This window comes from Erithacus rubecula (genome assembly GCF_903797595.1).
Source record: "Erithacus rubecula genome assembly, chromosome: 23".
Taxonomy (NCBI): Eukaryota; Metazoa; Chordata; class Aves; order Passeriformes; family Muscicapidae; genus Erithacus; species Erithacus rubecula.
Window position 1 is genome coordinate 1,014,919 of NC_136675.1, and position 10,731 is coordinate 1,025,649.

Consider the following 10,731-nt stretch of genomic DNA (forward strand, 5'->3'; position numbering starts at 1 on the left):
TCACTGAGATTCAGGTACTGACCCTGAGAACCCAGAGTACTTGTTCCCTCTGGGGAGAGACACCCCAAGACACTCTGGCTGCCAGACCTAAGGAACACTGCAGGACCCCCAAAGGGGGCAGGGCCCTCCATCCCACCACACTTCCCAGCCCAGGCCCAAAGCAGCCAAAGCTGGCCAGGCAGCCCAGAGCCAGCTCACTGCTCCCAGTCCCATGGGGAACACCCTCTCAGCTGTGCCCACCTGCCCGGGCAGGGTCCCTGGGCACCCCAAGCCCTGCAAAGCTGGCCCAGGCTGTGCTGCAGTGGCCAGGACAGCCCTGCTGACAGCGCTCTGCCTTGCAGTGACAAAGTCTGTCTGTGGAAGGCGATATTGTCCATGTGCCAAACTCTGGAGAAGGTTTTGAAGGAGCTGCAAATCCAACTGCAGGACAGGTATAATAACGTCTTCACTCAGCAGCAGAACTCCTGCCTCATATTCCTTGCAGTGAGTCATCAGGAAAAACCCATGTGCCCTTGCCCTCAGCTGATGGTAAGATGCAGGAGCTGTGCCAGGGGAATCCTTCCACCTCTGCCTGGGCTCTCTGCTGCTTCCCTCCAGATGCTGGCCTCTGATGATGTGGGTGAAGATGAACTGGATCCATTGTATACAGACTTGAAATCTCTGAGGTATTCAGGAATGGAAATGGTCCCTCTGGTGCTCAGGGCCCTGGTGACACTGTCAGAGAGAGCTGAGATGGTGAGCAGGCTGCTGTCAGGTGCAGATATGTGGCACCTGAACTCTGAGGTCTCAGAGAAGGTGGTGGCTCAGCCTGGGCTGAGAGTCAGGCACTGGGGTGACAGCTCCAAATGCCCTGCCTGTCATGGTGTAGCCTGCTGGCTGCCTAGGGACCAACAGGAGTTCTCACAGAATGAAAACTGTTTTCAAACAGGCAAGAAAAATAATGCGCATTCTCCGAGAGTTCCTGAAAATCCAGTGGGAATTCTCTTGGGACCATGCAGTGATGGTCATGGACATCTTCCAAAATGTGCTGGGGCACGTGAAGAAAAGTGAGGCCAGCCCCATGGCTGTGAAGGTGATGCAGAATCTCTGGCACTTCTTTGATGCAGTAAGGCTGATGTGGGAGATTGAGCCCCACAGAGGGACCCTGGGCAATGACAGCTGCCCTGCAGCCCAGCCCTGGGACAGCACTGGGAGCAGGTCCTGCTCCCCTGGGCTCTCCTGGGATAGATTCCAGGCCTTGCAGCCCAGAGCTGCTGCTGCCTGCTCTGGGCTGGGACCCCGCAGCATCACCCCTCACCTCAGCCAGCTCAGCTCAGCCCCTGCTGGCCGCGGGCAGGGAGCTGTTGTGTGCAAAGCTCAGCTTTCCTCCTTCTTACCAGAGGGATGAGTGTGTACAGGAGCGCTCCATCTGCCTCTTCAGAGACCTGCTGGGCAAAACAGTGTGGAGGGACAAATGCGTCACGAAGAAATATGCATGGAAGGCCCTGGTCTGCCTCCTCCTTCACATGAGTGACCAGGCCCACAGTGTGGCCAAGGTACCGATGTCCAGGCTGGGCAGTGACCCAGAGAGGGGCAGCTGACAACCCCAGGGGATCCCGGGCATTGGGGTGAGGGCTGCTGGCAGCGGGCAGAGTTCACTCCGGGCAGCCCCTGGGAACCAAGCCCCGCAGAGCTGGACAGGCTGGAACAGCCATTTCCAACCCCTGCCCTGCCTGCCCCAGCAGGGCTCAGCAGCAGCCCGGCACAACCGAGGCCTGAACATGTGTGTCCCCAAAGGCTTCTCAGCTGTCCCCACCGGTGTCCCTGCAGGGCTTCGCACCTCAAACCCTGCTCCCCTTGGCTGTCCCCAAGAGACACCCAGGACACTTTTGCAAGGCAAGGTCCCAGCTTCCTAAGGGCATGGTCACGCCTGGAACAAAGCCCAGGTCTCCTTCTACAGGCCCTGGTGCCACCTCCCAGCTTCTGTACTGCAGGCCTCCAAGGAAGCTATCCTGGCTCTAGCAGAGCTCCTCAAGTGGAAAGAGCTGAAGCACCTGGTGCAGAAAGAGCAGACATGGAGGATGGGCGAGTGCTTGGTGAGGACGAGCCCCAGATTGGGTGAGGACTGCCCACCACACCGTGCTAGGGCTGTGAGTTCTGCAGCTGGGCCTGTCCTGGGCCCAAAGCCCAGAGCTGCACCCTTGCCCCTGTCTCAAGAACAGCAGCCTCCTCCAGGCCCATGTCCCCTCCATGGCCCCAGCATGACGGAGGGTTCTGAGCCGCAGTTGCTGGCAGGAGGGGCTGCTCTGGTCAGCTGGAGATCTCAGAAATGCCCACAGCCCTGTGTTGTCTCCAGCTGGCAGAACAGCAGCAGGGCTGAATGGCTCATGTGGGACAGCCAGCCCTACCTGCTGAGCCCTCAGGCCGCCATGCAAGAGGCGGCCCTCAGGTTCATTGGTGAATCCCAGTCCCCAGGGTCCCTCTTGGGGCAGCCTGGCCCCGTCGCCCCCAGCCCTGGGACTGCCACGGGCAGGGCTTGGCCTCCCTGTGCCTGCTGTGTGCGGCTTTGGTGGCCGCCTTGCCCAGTGCCACCCCCGGGCTGCTGAGGGGGTCAGGCAGGGCCAGGGGCCATGCTGCTGGATGTACACTGGGGAGCAGGGGCTGATGGAGCTCTGTGCCCAGGGCTGGCTGCACGGCACCTGAGAGAGCAGAGTGAGGACACCTGGCTGATGTCATCTTGAGTGAGAGGGGAGCCAGGGTTCAGGGGAGCTGAGGGGGTCTCTGCACACAGAGGGGTTCATCTGGGCTGCTTTTGTGTGACAGAACTTGAAATACTGCAAGCAAAAGAACAGGATGCCTCCACATTGCCTGGCAGCTCAGACCAGCTTGATCCTGAAGTGTCTGAAAAAGCAGCAAAGATCAAGATTCTCCCTGCGCACGCTGTCCTGCTGGTGCCACTGAGCAGAGAGGGACCTTCACATAAGGCTTGGCAGGGACACAAACTCAAACACCTGCTGAATCATGAGGTGTGAAAAGATGCCCTGGCTTTCAGTCCCCTCCTGGCTCCTACTAAGAGGCTGAGCTGCCCACCCTCAGCCTTCTGCTTTTCTGCCTGCCTTCCCCAGGCTGGTCAACATGGGATTAGAGATGCTGCCTGTGGAGAGACTCAGATCCCAGTCCTGGGGAAGCTCTGAGACATCTTTTCAAGTCATTCAGGACAGAAAAGGCTGCTTTATGGCTCTGGATGGCCTCTGCCCCTCCGTCATATGTCAGCAGGAAGGTAAGAGAAGCTGTGGTGGGCTTCATCCCTTCCCCAGTGCATCTGCAGGTCCTCCCAGGTCTTGTAATGGCCCTTTGTGTGCAGACACAGGGGTTCACGTGGGCTCTGCTTCTGTCACAGAATTTGAAAGATTGTGGGCGAGAGAGAAGAGTCCTGGGCTCTTAAACCTGGCTGTCTAAAATCCTTGGAGAGGAGTTGGTGTTGACTGGATGAAATATGTTTTGTTCTAGATAGTGAATTACCTTCTATATGTAATTTATATAAGTAGATATATAAATTATATGCATTATAAATATATATAATATATGAAAATTATTGGAGTAAATAATATATAAATTATAGATATATTATATCATGTATGTTAATTATATATATTATGAATATATATTATATATATGAGCTATATTTATATAAGTTTTAGAAGTAAAATAAAAATTAAATCAATTAGAGAATTGATAATGACTGCACCACACAGATGCCTCTAAGTATGAGTATAATGCACTATTTTTGAAGCAATATGGAAGCAATTATGTTAATGTTAGCAGAACAGCCTTGGGGAGAAAAGTAAGAATTTTGGGAGGGAAATGTGAGGAGGAAAGGGTGGGGAATGTGACAGGGAAAAGGGCAGGATATATGAAGGGACAAAATGGCTGGGAAACAGGAGGGGAGAAAAGGGTGGGAAACATGAGGAAAAGTGGAGGGAAATGTCAAGGGTCCAAATGGCAGGGAATGTCAGGGGACAAAAGGGCAGGTAATGGAAAGGCAAAAAGGGACAGGAAGCTTGAGGAAAATGGACAGGAAATGAGAGGGGAAATGGGTGGAAAACAGAAGGGGAGAAAAGGTGGGAAACATGAGGGAAAAGATGATGGCAAATCTGAGGAGACAAACGGCTTGAAATGTGAGGGGAGAAAAAGGCAGGAAATGTAAGGCAAAAAGGACAGCAACCTTGAGCAAAATGGATGGGAAATGAGAGGAAGAAAGATCGCAAAACAGAAGAGGAGAAAAGATGGAAAACATGAGGGGAAAATGATGGCAAATATGAGGGGAAAGAAGGACAGGAAATGTGAGAGGGAAATAATGGCAGAAAACATGAGGAAAGAAAAGGGCAGGAAATGTGAGGGGTAAAAGATGGGAAAAGGGAGGAAAAATGGATGTGAAACATAACAGAGGAAAAGGCAGGAAACATGAGGCCAAAATTATGGGAAATGTGAGGGAGAGAATTGTGGGAAGCGTGAGAGAAAAAGTGGTGGGAAACATGAATAAAAAAGGGAAAATTGCAAAACAAATGTCATGAGCCTGGGGGTCCTACTGGAATGCAACAGCTCCAGTTGTTTCTGTGTTACTGCACCGTGAACAAATGGTTTTGTGGAACAACACATCTGAGACTCTGGTATGGGAAATCTGAGGCTGAAGTGGTGAGGAAACTTGGTCTGACTGTGGGACTGGGGGCTGTGGGGACTCAAATGGAGACGCTGGAACCACTGCTGTAAAGGGGCTCCATTTCCAGCAGATAAAATCTCTTGCCTTGAGAGTTGTCCCAGAGACACACTGGATAATTTCTTTAACACTGCCATGGCCACACCAGGTCCTTGAATAGGTGATTTGGGTGGTTCCCTCTTGGTCCACTCCCCTCAGAGCTCAGCTCTTGTGCCCTCTGTCTGCTCAGGCCATCCTGCTCTGATCTTATCCTCTGACACCAAAATGTCCTCAGGGAAGAAGTTCTGGGGCTGTGCACATTCACCACAGCTGTCTTATTGACAGAGTTTGGCTTTGCAGGGCTGGTTTTCTCACTGATGCAGTTCTGCCAAGTGTGAGAGCAGAGGAGGCTCTCTTAGGGCAGGGACTGATAATCACAGCACCAAAAAATATCTCTGGTCAGAGCCCAGCCCTTAATTTCTCTGTTCCAGGGGAAAAGCGATTCTGTGTAAATTGGTAAAAAACAGTCCTCCCTCTCTGGACACAGCTGTCATGAGGAACATCACAGGAGAGGAAACAACCACCAGAACAAATTAAATCTGAGTAAAGTGTGTTTTAACTAGAAGTGCAGAAGTGAAGATGTGTTAAGCCTAAACCTGTTGTTCCCATTTGCAGTTGTCCTGAGCTCATGGTAAGGACAGCAGATGCTGGACTCAGCTGCTCACACAAAAACTTCTCCTGAGAGCATAGCTTCCCTGGGCTGTCCATTCAGAACCCCAGAACAGCAAAGCTCTGTGCCACAGGAGAGCTGCCTCATGTGTGGGTTTGTGCGCAGTGCAGTTTGAGGTGCTGATGTCGGGCTGACGAGCCACGACATTTCCACTTTCAGAGGCTTCATGGCCGTGTAGGAATTTTGGAGTAGAAGCCTGAGGCCAGATTAGTTACTCAGGACATATTTAGAGAATTGCACTGAAACCTTTGGAAACTTCACTTAGGAAAAGCATATTCCAATGCAACTCCATTTCTCCATTAAATATGTCCTGAGCCCTCTCAGACCATGCTCTAGAAAAATGTAAGGAAGATGAGAGATTCAGCAGCAAATTTAGGCACAGGATTTGTACCCTCACAGGAATTTCTTGCTGTGATGACTTTGCTGAATGTGTGAGCCAAAGCTGCTTAGGTGCAAACACAGCCACGTGCAGTTGGCTGCTCCCTCCCACCCTTCTTTCTGGGAGAACTGACCCAGCTGGAGGGATGAGGGGCATTTGCTGATTGCTTCAAGTACCTCTCACTGACAGATGCACCCCTAAAGCTTTTTGTTGGAGTAGGCAGCTACCTTGGATGTACCTGATCCTGGGCAACTGGGGGCAATCAGCCTGACTGGAGCAGTGAGGTTGGAGCAGAGGAATTCCAGAGGTACTTCCAAGCTGAGCCAGTGTGTGAAAGAGCCCCAGGACAGAATTGGGGAGAGGGGCTGTGCAGGAAGAGCCTCTTGCAAAGATTTCCTCTCTAATTTGCTGTGTTTGTGCAGGCTGTGAGTGTAGGGAGGAAAACCACACTCACAAGTGTGGCAGACTTACAAAGCCCAGCACTTAGCAAGCAGAGCTTCTGGCCAGGGAATGAGCTGCTTTGGCACTGGTTTTGCTATAAGCAAAACAGACCTCAGTCATTGAGCCCAGCTCGAAACTCCCTATGCAGAACCAAATTGCAAATGTCCGTGCTCTCAAAACTACAGTGTCAGCACAAAAAGATTTCCCTGATCTTCTCCTTCTAGTAGCATATTCTTCTCTGCAAGTGCTTGAAGGAGAAGCAAATGTAGGGCTGGACCTGGACAAATGGGTAAGGAAGTCAGATTCAGGATGGGTGAGCAAATAAATCTAAGGGAGTAGCGAAAAGCCTCTGTGTGTGTGGAGGATTGTGTGCTGAGGGGTGTGGGATATGTGTATGTGTGTGCACATGGGGGTGCAGGTGTGTATGCGGGCATTGTGTGCAGGGTGCACTGCTAATGGGAGCCACCCCCCCATCAAGAATACGTGGGAGAAAAAAAGTGATGAATGTGTCTTTACAAACAGACCATGTAAATCTGCTAGTAGACAAGGCTAGGAACTTATAATTAGTCAAGTAACAGAAGAAAACCTTACTTCTAGAAACTTACTAATCAACACAGATTGATTTGTTGCTCAGCAAAAGCTGTGTTAAATTTGTGAAACTAGAGCAAGAGAAGAGAGACTTAAGAGAATCAGGAAGAGTTCATTTTTTTTCTCTTTCATATAACAAAAGGATGGTGTGTATTAGAGTAGGGCATAGAGTAGGCAATTTGGGAAGTCAGTACCTTCTGATTATTTCAGCCAATGGGGAAAAGAAGAGAGTGATACAGTGGGGAATTTAAGGTGGCTATTTTCTATGGGAAACAAAACTCACAACCTAGTTTCCTGATGTCATTTTGGAGGAGGCGTTTGGCACTCCAATGGCAGCCAGGGTTCTAGGTGGTGGCAGCTTTGGTCTGGGAGAAGTCCTGTGCCATTTGGAATTTTAACAGGTTGTTGGGAGTTGGTGTACTCACCCTTCGAGATTCGTAATGTCAGTTTGGAAGATGCGTTTGGTGCTCCAATGGCAGCCAAAATTCTAAATGGAGCAGGATTTCTCCCAGACCAAAGCTACCACTAGTAAGAACCCTGAATGCCTTTGGAGTGCCAAACTCCTGCTTGAAACTGATAGGAAATTGGGGAGGTGAGTTTTTTTTCATGGGTAATAGGCCACCATTAGTGTGCAGGGCTCTGTGCTTGGGACTGGCTTCTGCCTGCTAAAATTCTGTGGAAAATGAGATTTGCAATTTGGAAGTTTCTTTTTAGAAGTTTAAAAAGAGAGAAAAAAAAATAATCGATCTGTGCTGGGATGCCCTTGACCTTTGGCCAAAAAGCACATTGGTGGAGTTGAAGAGTGTGATCTATATACTGTTACTTTGCTGAGATTCATACATATCCATGTGCTTCATACACTATTCAGACATTCTTAGGAGTTTTTGATGTTTCAGCAATTCCTCGGTTTGTTTTCTTTACAGTCTAACTTTTCTGCACAGCATCCTCTGAGATATATTTTATTTCTTCTTGTGTCTCCATCCTGATGTTTCACATCTTCCGATAAGGGATTAGCAAGTTCTTTTATGATTCTTCTACAGTGCTCTGCTTTGTCACTGTTTTCTTATCTCTTGAAGAGGTCATTCAGCATGTGGGAACCAACATAATTATTTCCTATCATTCTTTCAGTCACACAGAAGCATTCTAAACATTTTGTGGTTTTTTTAAGGCCTACAATACAATACATTCCTCACACCACTATTTCTATAAACTGTATAGTACATACTTAAACTAATAATTATGTTATACTAATGAACAGCCAAATAGAATTATACATTGTATTATATCCAAATATTTATGGTCAATATTAGCATGCATAGGCTAACACATAAATGAGAAAGCCAATATTACATTGAAATTTTTAACAACTCCAAACAGAGCAGGATTTCCCCCAGACCAAAGCCACCAGCACCTAAAACCCTGAGTATCTATGGAGTGTCAAATGCCTCCTCCAAACTGATATCAGGAAAATGGGGAAGTAAGTTTTGTTTCATAGGGGAAAGGGTCACCGTTCATGTCCAGGAGAATGTTAGTGAGACAGTTAGAGAGAAATTAAGTTCTAAATAGAAAAGTAAAGTGAGGAATAAACTGAAAAGTAAAGTGAGAAGCAAAGCAAGAAATACAGTGAAAAAAAATTACTCAACCACACCAAAGAAAAAAAAGAGCCAAAGGTGTGGGGGGGGGGGGGGGCAGGGAGGGGGGGATGGGGTATCTTTATTAGTCCTGATTCAACTTTATTGAATGAATTTTATTTACATTTCAGCAAAACACATGGAAACAATATATGCAAATGCAAGTACAAACACAATCCACATGCACACTGGTAAAAGCCCAATTTACACACAAAGCAATACACGGAAATGCAGCAGCAAATGCAAATACAGAACAATGTACAGAGCAAATACATATTAATACAATATAACAATTTTTCTATTTTTATTGTAGATCATCACATTCCAATCCCCTGGCATGGTCAGGCACACCTTCCTGGCATATCCACAAAATACACTCCATGCCAGACTGGTGGAATGGGCAAGGTTTTTTCCCTAAGCCCAGTCAGCAGCATTTTTGGGATTTCTAGGGGAAGAAGCCCATAAGCTGCATTTTTGGAGCTGGGAGGGTCCATGCTTGGACATGTTTCCAGCACTGCTGTATGCTTTTTTTCAGTCTTGGCCAAAACTGGGCATTACATTTCTTCCCATGGTGAGGTGGCTTCCCCTTGATTGCTGAGATTACATACTAGGTGTCTAAGGGTTGTTGTCTTTTTGTCCTGAATGGAAGAGTGAGAGAACACAGATGCTCCCATCTGTCACAAACAATCAAAATATAAACAAGTTCTCATGAAACTCAGTTCTCCAAAACTTGAATAGGGCTAAAAATATGGGAATGCCCTTGGCAGAAAAGCCCCTGTAAGGTAAAGCAGGCTTAAAATGCCTGTAAGCAGAAAGTCCAGGAGAAATGGCTGCTGGCTCCTGGCTTGCCAGGCAGTTTTCATGCCTCTGGGGTGAGCCACTGGAAAGGAAAAATGTGGAGAGAGTGGCAAGTGAGAAGACAGTTACTGACATGTGTCCTCCTGGTGGGTCTGTACTGCTGGAAGTACAAAGGAGGTCAGTCTTGGGCTACCTGTTTGTTCATCTGCGGGGCTTGGAAGAGACGCTGGACAGGGAATTCCAGGGATGTTGCCCTTATTGGAGTGAGAAGCAGTGGAATCTGTTTGCTGTCTGAATTCCATCCCCTTCACCTTAGTCCCCTGGGGCTCCCACCTCACCTTTGCTTTTCCCGGAGTCTCTAATTTAAATTAAAATTTAAATGCCATTTTGAATGCAGCATTTTATCGCCGGGCAGCTGCAGTATGGATCACCAAGTGGCAGCAGCAATTTCAGTCCCAGCCTACATCTCAGTCTGTGTTACATTGAGACAGAAAACACTCTGAATAGTCAGAGCTATTTCTACTTCCTTCATAGTTTCTTCCATTGCCAAGCCCTTTATTGTTTAATTTATATATACAAGTTGTATTTGCATTTTTATACCCTATATATCTATGTTTTGAATTTCTTATTCTCCAAGATGCTGTATATAATAGAGTAGATACAGAGTTGTATTTTGACAAAAAATATTATTTATATATATGTAAAAAGATAAGAAATCCAGGTTTTTTGCACAAACATACCCCCGAACTTCGAAGCATTCTTGGGCTGCAACCTCCCTTTTTTGGGAGGACTCCAAATAACCCCTCTTTTAACCTACTCACCTTCTCCTCCACTGCATCTTCACTCTCCCAGTGATATTGGGCTGCCCCAAATTACACCATTTCTGCATCACCTCCTACCCAGGGCTCCTCCACAGGCCCTTCCCCAGTGGAAAGGCAGGGAAAAGGCAGCCAGTAAGGGTTTATTCTGTTAGCAAGTTCCTTCAGCAAGTCTGTTGGCACTTGGGAGCCCCTGACTTGGGACACCTTGGCCGTGCCCCCAGGTCACCTGACATTGTTTCCAAAGCAGTGCTTGGCAGACTGGTCAGCTGGTCAGCTCCTAGAGAAATGGGCTGCTGGACAGAGGTAGAGTCCACCAAAATTGAGCAGCAAGGTCCACAATGAGAGAAGAGGAAGAGGGAGGGTTTTTTATTATTTTCTTGACAACAAGTGGTTTCCCTTGGGCAAGGGAAGGTTTCCTTTCCCAGGGAAGATGATTTGGCTGTGAGATGTCTGCATTTCCCACACCTGGAAGGAGCTGGATCATCCCCAACTTACCCATGACATGGGAGGGAATCCTGGGAGCAAGGCCAGGTGGGCACTGCCCCTCACACCTGGAGTGAGGCCACACTAGGGAGTCACAACAATCTCAAAGGGCTTGGAACAGACTCAGGATTGAGCTAGGGATGCCAAGGTGAGAGCATCCTGCTTCATACCCAAGGAGAAATCAC